At 35.4% G+C, this 16357-nt stretch overlaps 1 protein-coding gene across 3 annotated transcripts in view; it reads left to right on the forward strand.

Annotated features, from left to right (window-relative positions):
* LOC110382458 (dopamine receptor 2) overlaps positions 1–16357 on the forward strand; it is a 145783-nt gene that overhangs the window by 90577 nt on the left and 38849 nt on the right. For 2 of the 3 annotated variants that reach the window (XM_064040884.1, XM_064040886.1), the window contains exon 2: positions 4443–4476. The exons of the other annotated variant lie outside the window; for it this stretch is intronic. The gene's annotated coding sequence lies outside the window, so the exon portion shown is untranslated. The remainder of the gene's footprint in view (positions 1–4442; positions 4477–16357) is intronic. 3 annotated transcript variants of the gene reach the window in all.

Raw genomic sequence — 16357 nt, forward strand, 5'->3', positions numbered from 1 at the left:
GCTCACTGATACCGACAAAAAAATGTTTCAAATCAGAGAAAGAAGAAAGAAAATACATGTATTCACTCCTCACCTCTTTATAATCTCTCTCCGACTTCATCATATTTACGCTTAGTGACTATATTATTGATAAAATTAATCTATCTACGAATTAAGATAATAATAAATGAAAATGTCTCCGATTTACCCTGATATTCGGATTGTGTTCAAACGACTAAAAGAACATCAAATTCTATTTTGTATCCAGGTAATCTACCAGAATATCCTAATACCTCGATAGCTAACACACTACAGATTACCCCTGATGGCATCGTTATAACATATTTAATGAGAAAACAATGATTCAGCAAGCAATCAATAGCTCTCTTAATGAAGTGCCTTGTCTAACGACCGTCACTGACATAACATGTTCGGTGTTGCCACTGAGAAAATTAATTGCCTTCGAACTATAGCACCGTGGAACATAGACATAATTATGTGTGCACATGCTGATGTAGGTGATTGTTGTAATGTTGCATCAAAAAGATTAGTTCTATTTATTTATTGAAATTGGTAAAAAAAATCCATCATCTGCCTATCCTTTTCCCAACTATTTTGCGGTCGGTTTCCAGTCTAACTAGATGCAGCTGATAGCCAGTGTTTAACATGGAGTGATGCCTATTTGACCTCCTCCATTTCGCTCTATTTTATCTGATAATTGTAGTTTTTAAAATAAAAATAATTTACACTAAACATCGAAAAGAAGTATTGTCCTTAATGGGAAGCTAAACTTAGGGTCCTTTTGTTCACCGATATTTATTTGTTTACTGCTAACTGAACAAAAAGGATCTAACTCAGATAAATGTATAAAAGTAAAAATATATGAATAGCCGTCGTCAACCGATCAGTTCCTACAACAGTCAAACTAGAAATTCATATTCACCACAGCATCAGTAACTTGTATCATTTAACATTTGACTGTACCGATGGAATTGCTATAGTTTGGCAAGTAGACGGCAGTTGAGCGTCCCAGTTTCTTGATGCAACTTATCAACTGTATCCCCCGAACTTCGTGTTTGTCCACTGACAAACTTGTCCTTTGCACGGTCTTTTGTTTTCAAGAAGACGTGTTGGCGATCTAATATTGGTTTGAACACTTCTTGATTGTGTTTTGTTTTTGTCTGACATACAGCATCATGTAACTGAGTCTATTCTGTGTTTTCTAACTTTAGTACCTACTAGCCGTTTCAGCGCGGTTTCATCCGGGTCTTGTGGGAACTGCTGCCCGTATCGGTATAAAATGCTTTATATAAATATAATAAAATGCTTGGGAAAAGTGTAGCTTTCCAACAGTGAAATAATTTTTCAAATCGGTTCAGCAGTTTCGGATCCCGTACAAACAAACAAAAAAATTACATAACTTTACTAGATTTACTATAGATTAGTATAGATTTACAGGATCGTTTTACTGAAAGTATTCAGTAAAAATCCCCTAGTTCCCTTCTGGCCATGAAACCCTAAAATGAGCTGGATTTTTTCAAGTGTAGTGAAGATTTCTTGTCCATACGTACATACACATAGGTACTAATGCTAGTATGTACAAGAACTAGGTTAGTTTTTAAGATCATTAGTCGTGTCCCTCGAGGCGTCAATGGCTAGAACATGAAAGGCCTCACTTTTTACCCTATGTTGAACCTAGACGTATATTCTCACAAAGGAATTTGTACATGTAGGTAAGAGTGACATGTTATAGGTAAAGTTCTCGAGTGTATATTTTTATAAAATTTTACATGGTAAAATATATTCAGTATAATTTATTGAAGTAAAACTCATAAGAACTTAAAGGTATTTATATACCTCTATATGATTTCCTGTATTTTTCCTTCAGATCAATTATTACTTTAGACATAAGACTCCCTTTTGTTCTCTTAGATAACTCCACGATAAATTCATCCATCCTCCGAGCCTTTTCCCAATCACGTTGGGGTCGGCTTCCAGTCTAACCGGATTCAGCTGAGTACCAGTGCTTTACAAGAAGCGACTGCCTATCTGACCTCCTCAACCCAGTAACCCGGGCAACCTGATACCCCTTGGTTAGACTGGTGTCAGACTTTCTGGCTTCTGACTACCCGTAACGACTGCCAAGGATGTTCACTGACAGCCGGGACCTACAGTTTAACGTGCCATCCGAAACACAGTCAATGGTGTCTAAGATATACTTAGAAAGTACATACAAACTTAGAAAAGTTGCATTGGTACTTGCCTGACCTGGGATCGACCCCGCGCCCTCATACTTGAGGTTGGTCCTTTACCCACTAGGCCACCAAGTTGATTCTACTCCACGATAAATTGTGGCAAGGAAAACTTTTTGATGTAACTGCAAACATAACTCATAATGTAAAACCATAAAAACTTTTTCTTTCACCATAAAGGGATCGTGACGTATTAAAACCCGGAACACAAATATCACAAGCAAACAGAAGCCACCATAAAGTAGCCTTAAAAAGTTCTAAAACCGATTGTAAAAACAACAATGAATACTATTTATTTAGGACCAACCTTCTTTATTCGTCGACGTCTATAAAGTTTAGAATAAACAACATGATTAAAGCGAACGTTTTCTCTGAATGAATGCATATTCTTGCTGGGCGTTGGAGCTCATCAATATTGCTGAGTTTGATAAGAGAATAGTGATCAATCATGTCTTGAGAATTGGAACTGTTTCATTAGTGATAGATGAGCGCCTTGTTTGGCAATGACTCGGTATGCACTCTCTAACGCCATTATTTTGAATTATGAATACAAAATTTTATGTCGTGACGTTCAAAAATCTGTATTTTTAGTACGAAGAAATCTTTTATTTTAATATTTATGTATTCAATACATTTCTCTTTTATTGTGAGGCCAGTGGTCTACAGTCAGCACTAAGTGGACTCTTTCATCATACTAAAATATTCAACAACAAAATGCATCTAGCACAAACATTGGCAACTGCGCGGAATATATTTCTTTCATTTGTAAATAGAATAGAACAATTTGCATTTGTTTCTAAAGAAGACAACGAAACATATTATGTTTGGAGCACAATCGGGCGCACAATTTATGCGCGTCTGTCCCACAAAGAACTCTGTTTTTCATTAACACAGGTCTAATTCGTCCTGCGCTGTAATTCCCTTGAAATTTGCATCTTAATTGCTCTCATTCCCAAAACACTTTTTATTTGGGAACAGAGCTCAAATTTTAGCATTCGCCGCGGCAAAACATTATTCAAATTCATCTTGAGCCAATTTTAAATATATAAGCTCGAAGTTAATTAATATGCAATTAACTTTGAAAATGATAACTTGGCAAAACAAACATTTTGCCGGTTCCAAGTAAGAGATGCTTAAGTAAAGAGATGTTGTAATAGACCGTAGTTTTAATGAGTTATTCCACATTAAAGGCATCAATATTGCCAATTAAAATTCGCCGTAATTTATTCAGAGGCATCGATGTTGCTGACACTTTACTGACAGTCTTGGGGAGAAAAATTCTCTTCGACGGAACTCGTTTAAGTTATGGATTTATTAAGCGATCTGGACCGGCGGAGGCAGCACGGCGCGCCTTCCACTTCAGTATGTTATGAACTCTTCATTTCAACTTTCTTAATTGCATTTTAACTGCAGCTGGTGGGCCATTACAAATCTTACTGCGTAGTTTATACTAGTGTACTAAAAGTTTCATCAGAAATTATTTTACTACTCTCCTAAATCACAGCAGTTTGCAACTATGTTCTTTATTATAAGCATAGCTTACATAAACAAGAATAAATGTGTTTTCGGCCTACATTACAATAAATCACAGAACTTCCTCTCCTCCAAGACGAATTGATGTTATTTTATGACATTCCAAATATCGATCAGGCTCAGTATTTTGTTCGTGAGCTCAAGAAAATAACAAGATTCAATATTTTGATGTCATTTTTAGAATATTTAGCAGTCTCCAATCAGGAAGGAATCGTTTTCCATTAATTTTGACAGGTCTACTCAATGACTCGGCTAAATCGGGTCTCAATGAAACGAGAAAAGGAAGATACAACTTCATCAAAATTGGAATTTCAGTTATTTAAATCTTTAAATCAAAAATCAAATGAGCGGGGCCCATAACTGAAAGGGTAGAGTTATTGACTAAGCTTTGCTTTGACCTCGACAAACTAAATGTTTTATGCCACAACTTTCGCGAACACTCAGCACAATTTGGCAACGAACGATCGCTAATCTTTTTATAGTGTGTGTTTGCTCCAAGCGTCTATTATTTTCACTTAAAAGAAAAGCAGTAAAGTCCTAGTAGCAGTATGTTGAGCAAATAAAAGTGATATTTTCTGAGACTTTTTTTTAGATGAAACTGGGTGTTAAAGAAAATCATTGTATTGAGGGAAGCGAATTCACTTTCCGTTTATAAACAAGTCTATTACGTTGTTTCAGACCTTTGGCGGGAGACGACACGCGGGAACACGTGGTAAATGGGATTTTGTACTTTGCATAATGCTAGCTACCCTCTAACGGGGTAGGTGTCGGGAGCCTACTGTTTATTGCGGTTTTATTTCATTCACAAGAAAACCAACGTTTACGGCTGTTTTTATAGGCGGTGCGACTGAAATTCTTTACGCTAACAATGTTTGAACTGAGTTTTTTTCGTCGTAATGGCGGCTATTAATTTCTCGGCCGCGGCGCCACTTAACGAGAAATTAGCGCGGTTATTTGATATTCTTTTATTGTTTACTTGCCTTTCCCCAAAATTTTGCTCGTGGCCCAGGGGAACCACTTCTCGCAAGTGGGTAAAAAGTAGCCTTCGTCCTATCCAAAAAAAAATTAATCAGTTTAGCTCTTTTGCCATGACATTACGATTTTTTTCAATATATGTAAGTAAGGATTTTTCTGTTAACCAAAATTGAAGTATTTACATAATATTTACATTTAGGATTTTTCTTGTATTGATTACTTTGCGAAGAAAATGATCATAGTTGGACTTTTACACGTAGGTAACAAGTTTGTCTCGCGAGACTCCTTACCATGCCTGTAACGATTCTACCTCACTATATAGATATTTGAATTTTGGCTAATTTCATTATGCAAATTCGTTCAAAATTAGTTGGAATCATGAGACGCGCTGTTAATTGGGAGTCAAGAAACGTACACTTGGCAATATATTGTATGATTTACCTTCCATATTAGGTACTGATACGATACGTGATTTTGTGAGATCACAATTTCGAATGCCAGTTACGTTGAGTCTAATTTGGGCTCAAGTTCACCGAGAACTTATACCTATGTATGTCAGTTTTCTTACACAACAGACAAATATGAATTTTCGCGTTCAATTTTCGAAGTTGTATTAAGATAAACGGACGTTTTTGCTATCGGTGAACTTGAGCCTAACCTAATTAAAATATCTACTGAGTATCTGTGTACCATATTTCATTTAAATCGAATCATTTGTTTTGGCGTGAAAGCGCGACAGACAAGGTTACTTTTCGTGATTTAAGAGCTTCGTCTATTCTTAGATTTTGAATAAAATTAACATTCATTCATTCATTTATTTCAACCACTTCACTGTCCACGATACAGACACAATAGTTAAACAATTGGTGTGTATCACATATGACGAATGGGACAGTTAAGTTATTAAAAATATTAAAATTATATTATACTATTGTCTAACTTATTACCTAATTTCTACTAATATCATAAAGAGGATTTTTTTTTAGTTTGCTTGTGCCATAAATGCCCCGGAACTATTGAACCCATGTGAAAAACTGACATGTATTTTATCCGGGTACGGGCAGAAATTCCCACGGGACGCGGGTGAAACCGCATGAAAACAGCTAGTTATAAAATAATGGTGACAATAGATCGTAGTACCTACTAATATCGCTTATTATCAGCGAAACTAACGTTCTTCTAATAACAGAGGTTGGTCTATTACGATGCCATTATGAGAGAGAGCTGCTGTATTTATTACGCACTTCGGTCGATGTATTGTGAATAAAACCTATTTTATTGCAAACTTATACTTACGTGTTGTTTGTATGCTAGGAGTTGGGGTATTTTATGGCTAATATTAGGGGTAATTTTAAATGTCAGTCAATTGTTAAGAATTATAAATGATTCCCATTTTATTATTTCTAAAGACATTTCATTTGTAAAAGTACATAAGTGATATTTGTCCTGAGATCTGCAGACGGTTATAGACTATAGGTACTTTTTATCCGACTTTGGAAAGCCGTTTCTCCAGGATTCGAGCACAATATATCGGATTCAAGCACATAAATCTCTAATGATAACATAATCTAGACACACGGCAGTGTGTCCGCCAAGTTCGAGCAAAAAAGCGACACACCGGCCGTGGGTTATATTACACGAACCATTTCGGGCCAAATTCGACCCCCCTATAACTCAAAATCTATTTTATTTACGCATATCAAATTTCGAGTATCTGTTGAGACCCCCTCACTTATCTAAAATACAAAATTTCATTAATATACCTATTGTAGGTCTTGAGATATTGACGTCAGAAAATCGCTATTTTTACTATACACTCACTGACTGACTCACTCATCAAAAACCTAGACCACTTCCAATGGTCGTATTGACTTGAAATTTGGCATGGAGGTAGATCTTTATGTCAAGGTAAAGGGAAAAATCTGAAAATGGCCAAGTGTGAGTCGGTTTCTAAATAATGAAGGTGTTTATACCCCTAAGGAACTAAAACGAACTAAATTTATCTATATTTATATAATATATCTTCGAATGGTCGTACCGAAGTGAAATTCGTTACAAAGGTTTGTATTTAGTTAAAGTAAAGTAAAAATCTGAAAACGGCCAAGTGTGAGTCACTTTCGAAAATAACGAATGTGTAAGTTTGATCCACGAACATAATATATGATAACATGTAATGTCAGTCAGTTGGTAAATCTAGTCCATTTAGTTAATCTAGTTTATTTCTTTGTAAGAAGCATAGTGCATATTCAAAAATTTGAAAGATAGTATAAATGAGACATTTCCTTAACTAACTTAATAATAAGAAAACAATAAAATAAACAACCTTACAAAAATAAATGAAATCCCACCCAAAACAAAAATGTGAAAGACTGCCAAGTTCGATAAAATGGGAATACTTCGCCTATAAAAGAAGTGAGATCGTAATAAGTACCAAGTTCTATACACATTCCTTAGTTAAAAATAGTTACTTTTTAATGATGTTACTTGGCAAGTTTTAATAGAAAATTAAATACTTGATTCATTGCGTTAAGTAGGTTTATAACAAGGTGTGTGAAAACTTGCCAAGTAACGTCATTAAAAAGTAACTATTTTTAACTAAGGAATGTGTATAGAACTTGGTACTTATTACGATCTCACTTCTTTTATAGGCGAAGTATTCCCATTTTATCGAACTTGGCAGTCTTTCACATTTTTGTTTTGGGTGGTAAATTATTACTTCACTAAAATCTAGACACACGGCAGTGTGTCCGCCAAGTTCGAGCAAAAAAGGCGACACACCGGCCGTGGGTTATATTACACGAACCATTTCGGGCCAAATTCGACCCCCCTGTAACTCAAAATCTATTTTATTTACGCATATCAAATTTCTAGTATCTGTTGAGACCCCCTCACTTATCTAAAATATAAAATTTCATTAATATACCTATTGTAGGTCTTGAGATATTGACGTCAGAAAATCGCTATTTTTACTATACACTGATTCACTGATTCACTGACTCACTCATCCAAAACCTATACCACTTCCAATGGTCGTATTGACTTGAAATTTGGCATGGAGGTAGGTCTTTATGTCAAGGTAAAGGGAAAAATCTGAAAATGGCCAAGTGTGAGTCGGTTTCAAAATAATGAAGGTGTTTTATACCCGATGTAAATTTATACCCCTAAGGAACTAAAACGAACTAAATTTATCTATATTTATATAATATATCTTCGAATGGTACAAAGCTTTGTATTTAGTCAAAGTAAAGTAAAAATCTGAAAACGGCCAAGTGTGAATCACTTTCGAAAATAACGAATGTGTAACTTTGATCCACGAACATAATATATAATAACATGTCATGTCAGTCAGTTGGTAAATCTAGTCATAGTTAATCTAGTTCATTTCTTTGTAAGAAACATAGTGCATATTAAAAAATCAAAAAGATAGTATTAATGAGACATTTCTTTAACTAACTTCATCATAAGAAAAAAAATAAAATAAACAACCTTACAAAAATAAATGAAATCCCACCCAAAACAAAAATGTGAAAGACTGCCAAGTTCGATAATATGGGAATGCTTCGCCTATAAAAGAAGTGAGATCTGAATAAGTACCATGTTCCATACACATACCTCAGTTAAAAATAGTTACTTTTTAATGATGATTACTTGGCAAGTTTTAATAGAAAATTAAATACTTGATTCATTGCGTTTAGTAGGTTTATAACAAGGTGTATGAAAACTTGCCAAGTAATATCATTAAAAAGTAACTATTTTTAACTGAGGTATGTGTATGGAACTTGGTACTTATTCAGATCTCACTTCTTTTATAGGCGAAGCATTCCCATATTATCGAACTTGGCAGTCTTTCACATTTTTGTTTTGGGTGGGATAAGTAATTTTCTTCAGATTACTACCTATCAGTAGTACCTAAGTAGTAATTTAACACCACAAACGTAAACTATAGAAACACTCAAATACATGAATGAACTGAAATAGAACCTTGTCTAAATATAAACTGCTGTGATGTAATTCCCAGAAATGAACAGTATCGGCGGTTTCTCTGGTCGAAATGCCAAATGAAATCGATTTGGTAACCTTTGCGGCAGATACCTGATGAAACTGTAGGTATTTTATAGGTATGAAGCTAAGTTCGTCATTCATTGCTTTATGAGCGTACGTCATTATGCACGAAATGCACGAAAATATATTGGAAATATTACCTTGTTGAGTTGGACGTATTGTATCTGGATGCCTTTTTTCTTAGCTTATATCATGTAAAATGTTCCATACTTCTACTACCTATAGCTCATAGTGGGAAAAGGCGATTTTCCATACTTATCTGTCCGACGTCATCTCACAAGTCCGTAACATTATTTCTAGGCAAATCGTCTCCGTATAATCAATCCATCGTTTCTTTGATTTATATCTATTGCTCTAGCTTAAGTTAGGCCCGAGTCCCGTAGAAACTACTTCGCAAAATTCGAATAAAACGTAGCTTGCAGCCACTAATACCACATAAATGGTCTATCTAACACTGTTTTTGAAACAAGTAGTTTTTGAGATTAGAGCGTACCACCAACAAAATGAAAAACAAACCCTTGGGTTGTATCAAAATACGAAGCAATATTTTAATTTTAATTACTAAGCTTTATTTTAATCACGTCATAATTATGTTGTCATGCTCCCATGCAAGTTGGATTGGTGCAATCTCATTCCCTGTACTAGGTTAACGCAAGCGAATATGTTCGAACAATCTCTCATCGGAGGCAAGTTTAGATGAAACTTCGCATCTTGTTGAAGCATACGAGATTATGTACCGAATCTTCAGGTTTATAGGTAAAGGTTTCATGAATAAGGAGGTTCAATAAGATGAAACTGTGTTAATACTGAAATATTACTTTAACTCATATGCATGTTTATACTCTAAATGAGCTACCTGGTTCATCATCTTCCGAGCGTTTTCCCAACCTCCTCGACCCATTTACCCAGGAAACCCAAAACCCCTTGGTAAGACTGGTGTCAGACATTCAGAGGTCATCATACAAATTAACAAAACTCTAGCTACATTTTACAGTTATTTTATCCTTATACGTATATACCCATTATCAATAAACACGGAGTAAAGTTAATCCTAGTTTAAACCGATGAAAATATATGGTTATTCCTTTTCTTGTCCTTGGTATAACTTTAATCCGGGTTTATTAACAGGAAGAATGGATTAATAAACAAATTCTGTCCTTTTTTTCTATATCTAGATTATGTAGGTTTCCTATTTATAATCATTTAGCATGCACACAATATACGAAATACACAGAAAATGTTCTACATTTAAATTCTCACGTAATTACAAAATCACCTACATTCAACAGTACATTAATACCTCAAACCTTCCTAATGAACCCTACCTCAATCAGTACCCCGAAATCCGGTTCCTCCCTTTCACAAGAAAAAACGGTATTCAAAGCAAATGATTAGTTCACCCTAATTAGACAGGGGGAGACTGAGAAATAGGTTACCCAGAACAGGTGGGGTAAATTGGCAATGGGGTAACGCGAAAAGGGGTAACGGGGTAACGGTCATTAATCATAATATTCGACGCAAGTTCTATGCGGTGTGACATAGTTGGGGTTGCATAAGTTTTTAATTCAGTAGTTTCATGATTATGAGTTACTAGCACTTGTCCTTGATTTCAGTAGCTTTTTTCCGAAAGAGTAACAAACGTACAAGCTTTTACATACGGTTAAAAACTCAAAAAAATGCAATTATTCTAAAAAATAATGCTTAATGAGAATGGAATGCTTTCAGTAATACATAGACTAAACAGAGAGCCGAAGTTTCGAATTATTTTTTAATAAGAAATAAACCCTAATATTAACAACCACTCAGTCGCTTATTTATTTTTTAATTAATAAGGCTCATTTAAATTCATTGTTTTAACAATCTTGGAAAGAGTTTCAAATACTTTTAACAACTCCGAATAACAAACTTCTTTCGCTTTAACGGCACAATCACACTAGCGAATTTTCCGCTCGGGTTTTCTGGTGTCGTGCTTACACGGGCGACGGCAAACAATTGACTAAACTGAATACTACAGGCACAAAAGCTGCCATCTAGAATTGCGTTTTTTTTATCTCTCGGAATGTGTCTCCCGTTTACGTTTGGTTTTGCTACGCGCGACAGTAATCTGCTAGTGGGAAAACGCTTTAAGAAATGCTTAAAGGCGAAACACCATGAAAAACAACGTTCTCGCTTTAAGTGGAATGACAGCATTTGATGTAGTTGCCTTGTTAGTCGCTGTTCTACGGCTTTCTATATAAATCATAGCGTCCCCTCGCCAAAATTGACATATTTGTTACTGTCACAAACTAAATGAGAACGCTCCGAGTCCCTTGAAGGGAAAAGAAATTGTAACTATTATTCTCGACAAACAACTTTCGACTGGCTATTATTACGATTTAATAAAGTAAATGCTTGCCTTTATGTTGTTGTTCGTTTTATTATTATTGTTTGTTGATTTTGGTGAGGTTTTGAATTTTTGGGTCAAGGCAGCCTTTTTTTGGGAACATTTCGGTTATGTGTAGATGGTGTGTGGAATTAAGATGATTTGAGAAACCCTTTCTGAATATTTATAAACGGTTGAATTATGAATTTATAACTGCAACTAAAATAAAAAGGAACCACACTTAGCACTATTTTATACTGCTCTATTGTTGCGCCACTTCTTCTTCCCAACGTTTTGGGATTGTCAAAGTATTTCATGACGCTAAATTTTTTTGCCTAATTTTATTAAATGTTTTTGGATGTGATTTTCCAAAGGTCGTTTGAACATGTCTTTCTTGCATATCTACTCATCATAATTTCTTTAAATCTTTTCTTAAAGAAAGTTAAAGAATACCGTTAGGTTCTCAAATTATTATCATGCCTGTATTCGACAGGTAGATTAATGGCCGCTTCTTAAACTTATGATTTTTTCTTATTTCCTTATTCATAAAATGCGAAAGTGAGTTTGTTCGTTTGAATACCTACCCTTATAGCTAAGCCAAAATACCTGAACCGATTGAGATTAAATTTAGTGTGAAGATAGTTTATGGGATGCGGCGAAAAATTTCCTCAAGACTCGTGTTTTATAAATCATCTTCAACAAAATTATAAATGACTCATTACTATGAACGAAGATTTATTTTCCAGTTCAGTCTACTGGTATGCGTGGCCCGTCCTCTCAATAATTGGTTGCCTCTCGGTCGGAGAGCACTCAAGATTGAGTGAAGAGCACACGAATTAGCACTAAACACGACCCACTGATGGTAAACGAGGACAAACAGGGTGCTGTTTTACTAATAAACATGCATAACATAGAAACAGTGAAATATCAAACAGCAAAAAAAATTCGTTCCAGCATAAAAAAAATACTCAGACATCATACTTAGCCCTAGTTTTTATTTCTTTAAGTGAAAAATATGTATAACTTTCAGCGTAATGCGTAAATATTGAAGATATACCCAATTAAAGGGTGTATAGACTCAGTTGCAATTATAAGACCGAATTAAAACCCCTGTAGTTCGATCGGGCACAAAAATTCTGTATGAATATGAATTTTCGTCTGCACATTATAACAATGAGGTCTCTATATGAGATAACAATATACATATTGCCAACATATACCCATTTAAAATGTTGATTTCACGACTACCTTCAAGATCAACTGTCGACCAACCAACGGCCAACTATCGGCCGACAGTTTAGCTTCCAGTGCACGGGAGCAAAGCCTTTACAAGCAGCTCTCCGGATAACAAGGCACCTAATTACTTGACGTTAGCGGAACGCGATGAATGGCACTCACTTCCCGACTTTTGAGTTTTTAACTCGTATTCATCGCGAGACTCGTTGCTGTTAAGAAATTGAATAAACCTAACTTTTTACCTTTAAGTATGAATGCAGGTATAGATAGATAGAGAATATTCTTTATTATGTACACCAATTAAAATATATATATATATATATGTAATGAAGTTCTTCTGAGCTACATTATTATTTTAAGGGAGTAAAGTTTATTAATTGTTACTTCAAATTGATTTACCAACAGAAGCTACTTTATTTGGAAGTGTCATAGAATATTTTTTGTCCGTGTGCGGGATATAAAGTATCCATTAGTAAAGCTCTTTTACCATAAAACTGTCACAAACAAAATAACCTACAAACTGCTTATTGCTTGTGATTTATGATACTAGCAGTAAACATACAATGTTTACTGCTAGTATCATAAACATACTACATATATTCAGAATTCTATAGAGGTCATTCACCTTCACCTTATTTTTACTAGGATAATTTTTATATGTATTGTAAATATGTAAGTAAATATCTATGTAAATAAAAACTTCCTTCACCTTATTTGAAAAAGTTAATTTTGACCATGATAGGTATAAGATTAGTTTTAGGTGTATAAAGAAGTGGTTTGTATATTTTATTTATTAATTTAAAACACCTTAAACTATCTTTAAAGGGCTTGCTCTAATGCGAAAGCCAAGAACTGAACACTATTTAAAACATGTTATTATGTTTAAGTATTTAAATACAGTGAAAATTATATATTAATCTGCTTATAACATAAAATAAATAGTAATACCATGGCATGGCGAATTCACCAAAACAACATGTAAACACATCAATCTTATTATTTAGATCATCATATGTATTCTGAAATAAAGATTAAGACATTCTATAGGCTATAAGCTCCGTCTGGATATACGGCGAATCACAAGTAACACTATAGATAAAAATAGCACTAACTGAAGATTTCCATTAACTACAACTTCAGTCACCTAGTTCCATTGTCTATTTTAGACATTCGTCAAACACGCTCCAATTTTGACCATAGCTGTACAACAATAAATAGATTGAACAGAAAGCCAACATTAATTACCGGCACGGATACTCCACTTTTAAATTAGGACGTTCGAAGCTTCCATATCGGTTAAGCATTGTCTTTCACTAGACGTAAGACTATTAATCATTGTGACGGTACCACGGAAACTAAGGAAACCCGGTGGAGAACATGGAGAACAAAATTAATAGCGGAGGTGCTATAACGGAAAATCAAATCCTTAAATTACTTACCTTTATATTTAGGCTGCATTGGCCCATACATATATACCTTAAAGACTAACATACATATTATATTACCCATGTTAGTATATAAAAATCTATGTTAGTAAAATTGCCTAAGAAAGTAGAGCGCCAAAATGCGGGTGACGTTACTATTTTCTCCCTTTTACGCTTTCTTTGGACCCGATCATTTTCTGTAACACCAAAAATCTTAGACAGATGTCTTAAAGAACTCGAACGCCTAGTTCACTCGTTTTAGTCATGTCCACCGTACGAATTTGACCTAGAAGAGGGCGCTTGACCTACCTGCATTATAGCATCTCCGCTCTTTCCTTACTCCGTCTCACGTACGGAGGTTTTACTGTCTTGTGACTGGGATTAAAAAGGTCTTTAGAGCTTTGCAAGGATCGGTGTATTTTATCGCGTGTGTGAGCTTGTTATATCTCAGTGTGAATGTGGTTTAGAATTTGGAATGCTTTAACTTGCTTTATGTTTGATTAAGAATTACTTCAGAGAAGGTACTTGACATTATGTTAAAATTTACAATGAAGGTTTGTTCGATAGTATTTTCTCTCACGACGAAAATATATTGTACTTTAGAAGTCTTTAAGCTGAAAGCTATCTAAAACAAAAAAAAAATACCTATAACAATATTCCCACCTCAGAACAAAGCAAGCCACAAAAACTGTGACTAACAGAAAAACTATTTGATAAAACGCTTCTAACACGAATTCTCAAAACGCATTAACTTCAAAGAACAAAATAAGAAACGAATAAACCAAGGCGTAGTGTATTCCGTGATTGATAGCGAGTTCGCGTGTCGGCTCTAATCGGACCCCACTCGGGCGCATTCGGCTAATGTCGGGCGACGTCGGACGCACTCGGCTAATGTCGGCTAAGGTCGGGTGCATGAGGTTCGGGAATTAATGGTCCAGACGCTCAGGTCCTTGGTCAAAGTGAATTTTGATGTTCACGTTTCTGGCGTTTTGTGTTCGTGTATTTAGATGTAGTAAGTCTTTATTTGATACGACAGATGGGACGTTTATTTTGTAAAGGTACTTTTGGAGTCTAGTAATTTTGGCCGTTAGGTTTGGGGGCTAATCTTGTAAATGTGATAGGGAATGAAGTAGGAATTAGGTTTATAATACATTAAGTTTCAATCAAGTTGTTATTAAATACCCATTATAATTACGACATCATTCAACATCTGAATAAATACGTTGCGAATTTTTATCAGATTTGTACCAACGGCTACATTCTAAAGCTGAGGAATTTCTTTATTTAGTTTAACGCACCAATATAAGGAACAGTCATTTCAGTGTTACATAGCCCATCCATAACTAGCTACCATTTATCTAGCTTCGGGATTCCATGAACGGAAGCTAGTCTTAAGCCAGCGTAAATTACAAACCGCCATACAATAATCCAATTAAATTCCGTCCTCTCACAGACCGAGCTATAACCAACAAGACCAATCATCATCACATCTAGTTAGTCTGAAAGGTCAGCTTGAACCTGACCTAGTCATATAGTTAGGGTGCGTCTACACGGTGCGTGTAGCTGGAGCAAGTCTTCTTCTTTCGTGTCGATGACATGTCATAGAATGAATCTACACTTGGTCCGCCCAATATGCCGCCATAGCTGGGGCAAGTTAACATGCGCAAGTGTCCTAGGGCTGTCCTGAGGCCTGATTCTGCTCATTTTACTTAAGCTACATATATACTATTGATATCCAACTGATCCAAACACGACTCAATTATTACGGTTGAAGCGTATGTGGTATTCCGCATTTTTTTTTATATCGTTTTTAATCTTTTTTTTGTGATTCAATAACGAATCATATTGCATATGATTTACGATTGCAATATGATTGTAGAGCAAATACCAGACCAATGGCAAACCAAAGAAATGTCATTGGAATACGATTTTTCTTAATTAGTAGCAGAATGCCCTGTAAGGTTAAAACTGTTATCGCGATAACCTACATTGTTATCCAATTGTCACATTATTACATTAGCAGAATCAGGACTCCGCGCGCACGCAACAGAGCACGCAGGTGGGTATTTTACTTTGGTCGCTGGATCCACACGTCTTTAAAATGCATGTAACCTGCGCATGTGCCTCAACATGCGCAAGCTGCTTGCACAGTGTAGGCGCACCCTTAGCATTAAGCTAGGTCAGGCTCACCAGCTGCATTTGACAATCGGATTACGAAGTCATTAGCAGTGTCGATTACTAAGTATGATTACCAAGGCCGACACGAATGCTGTATCGATTACATATGAGTCAACTATTCGATTGTCTAGGCTTTAGATTATTTGATCGAGTGTGTTTGGTGTTGAACTAATAATTGGATAGTGTGTGTCTTTGGTTAGGCAAATATTTATAGGATTAGTTACTGGTTTAGATCGTTTTGCATCTAAGTCAATTTTAACTATTATGTAAATTAACTCAAACATAAAACCGACCAAGTGCGAGTCGGTCTCGCGCTCAGCTTTTATAATGGCCACATTTGCTGCATGGAAGGAAGC

This window comes from Helicoverpa armigera, chromosome 23 (assembly GCF_030705265.1).
Source record: "Helicoverpa armigera isolate CAAS_96S chromosome 23, ASM3070526v1, whole genome shotgun sequence".
NCBI classification, from domain to species: Eukaryota; Metazoa; Arthropoda; class Insecta; order Lepidoptera; family Noctuidae; genus Helicoverpa; species Helicoverpa armigera.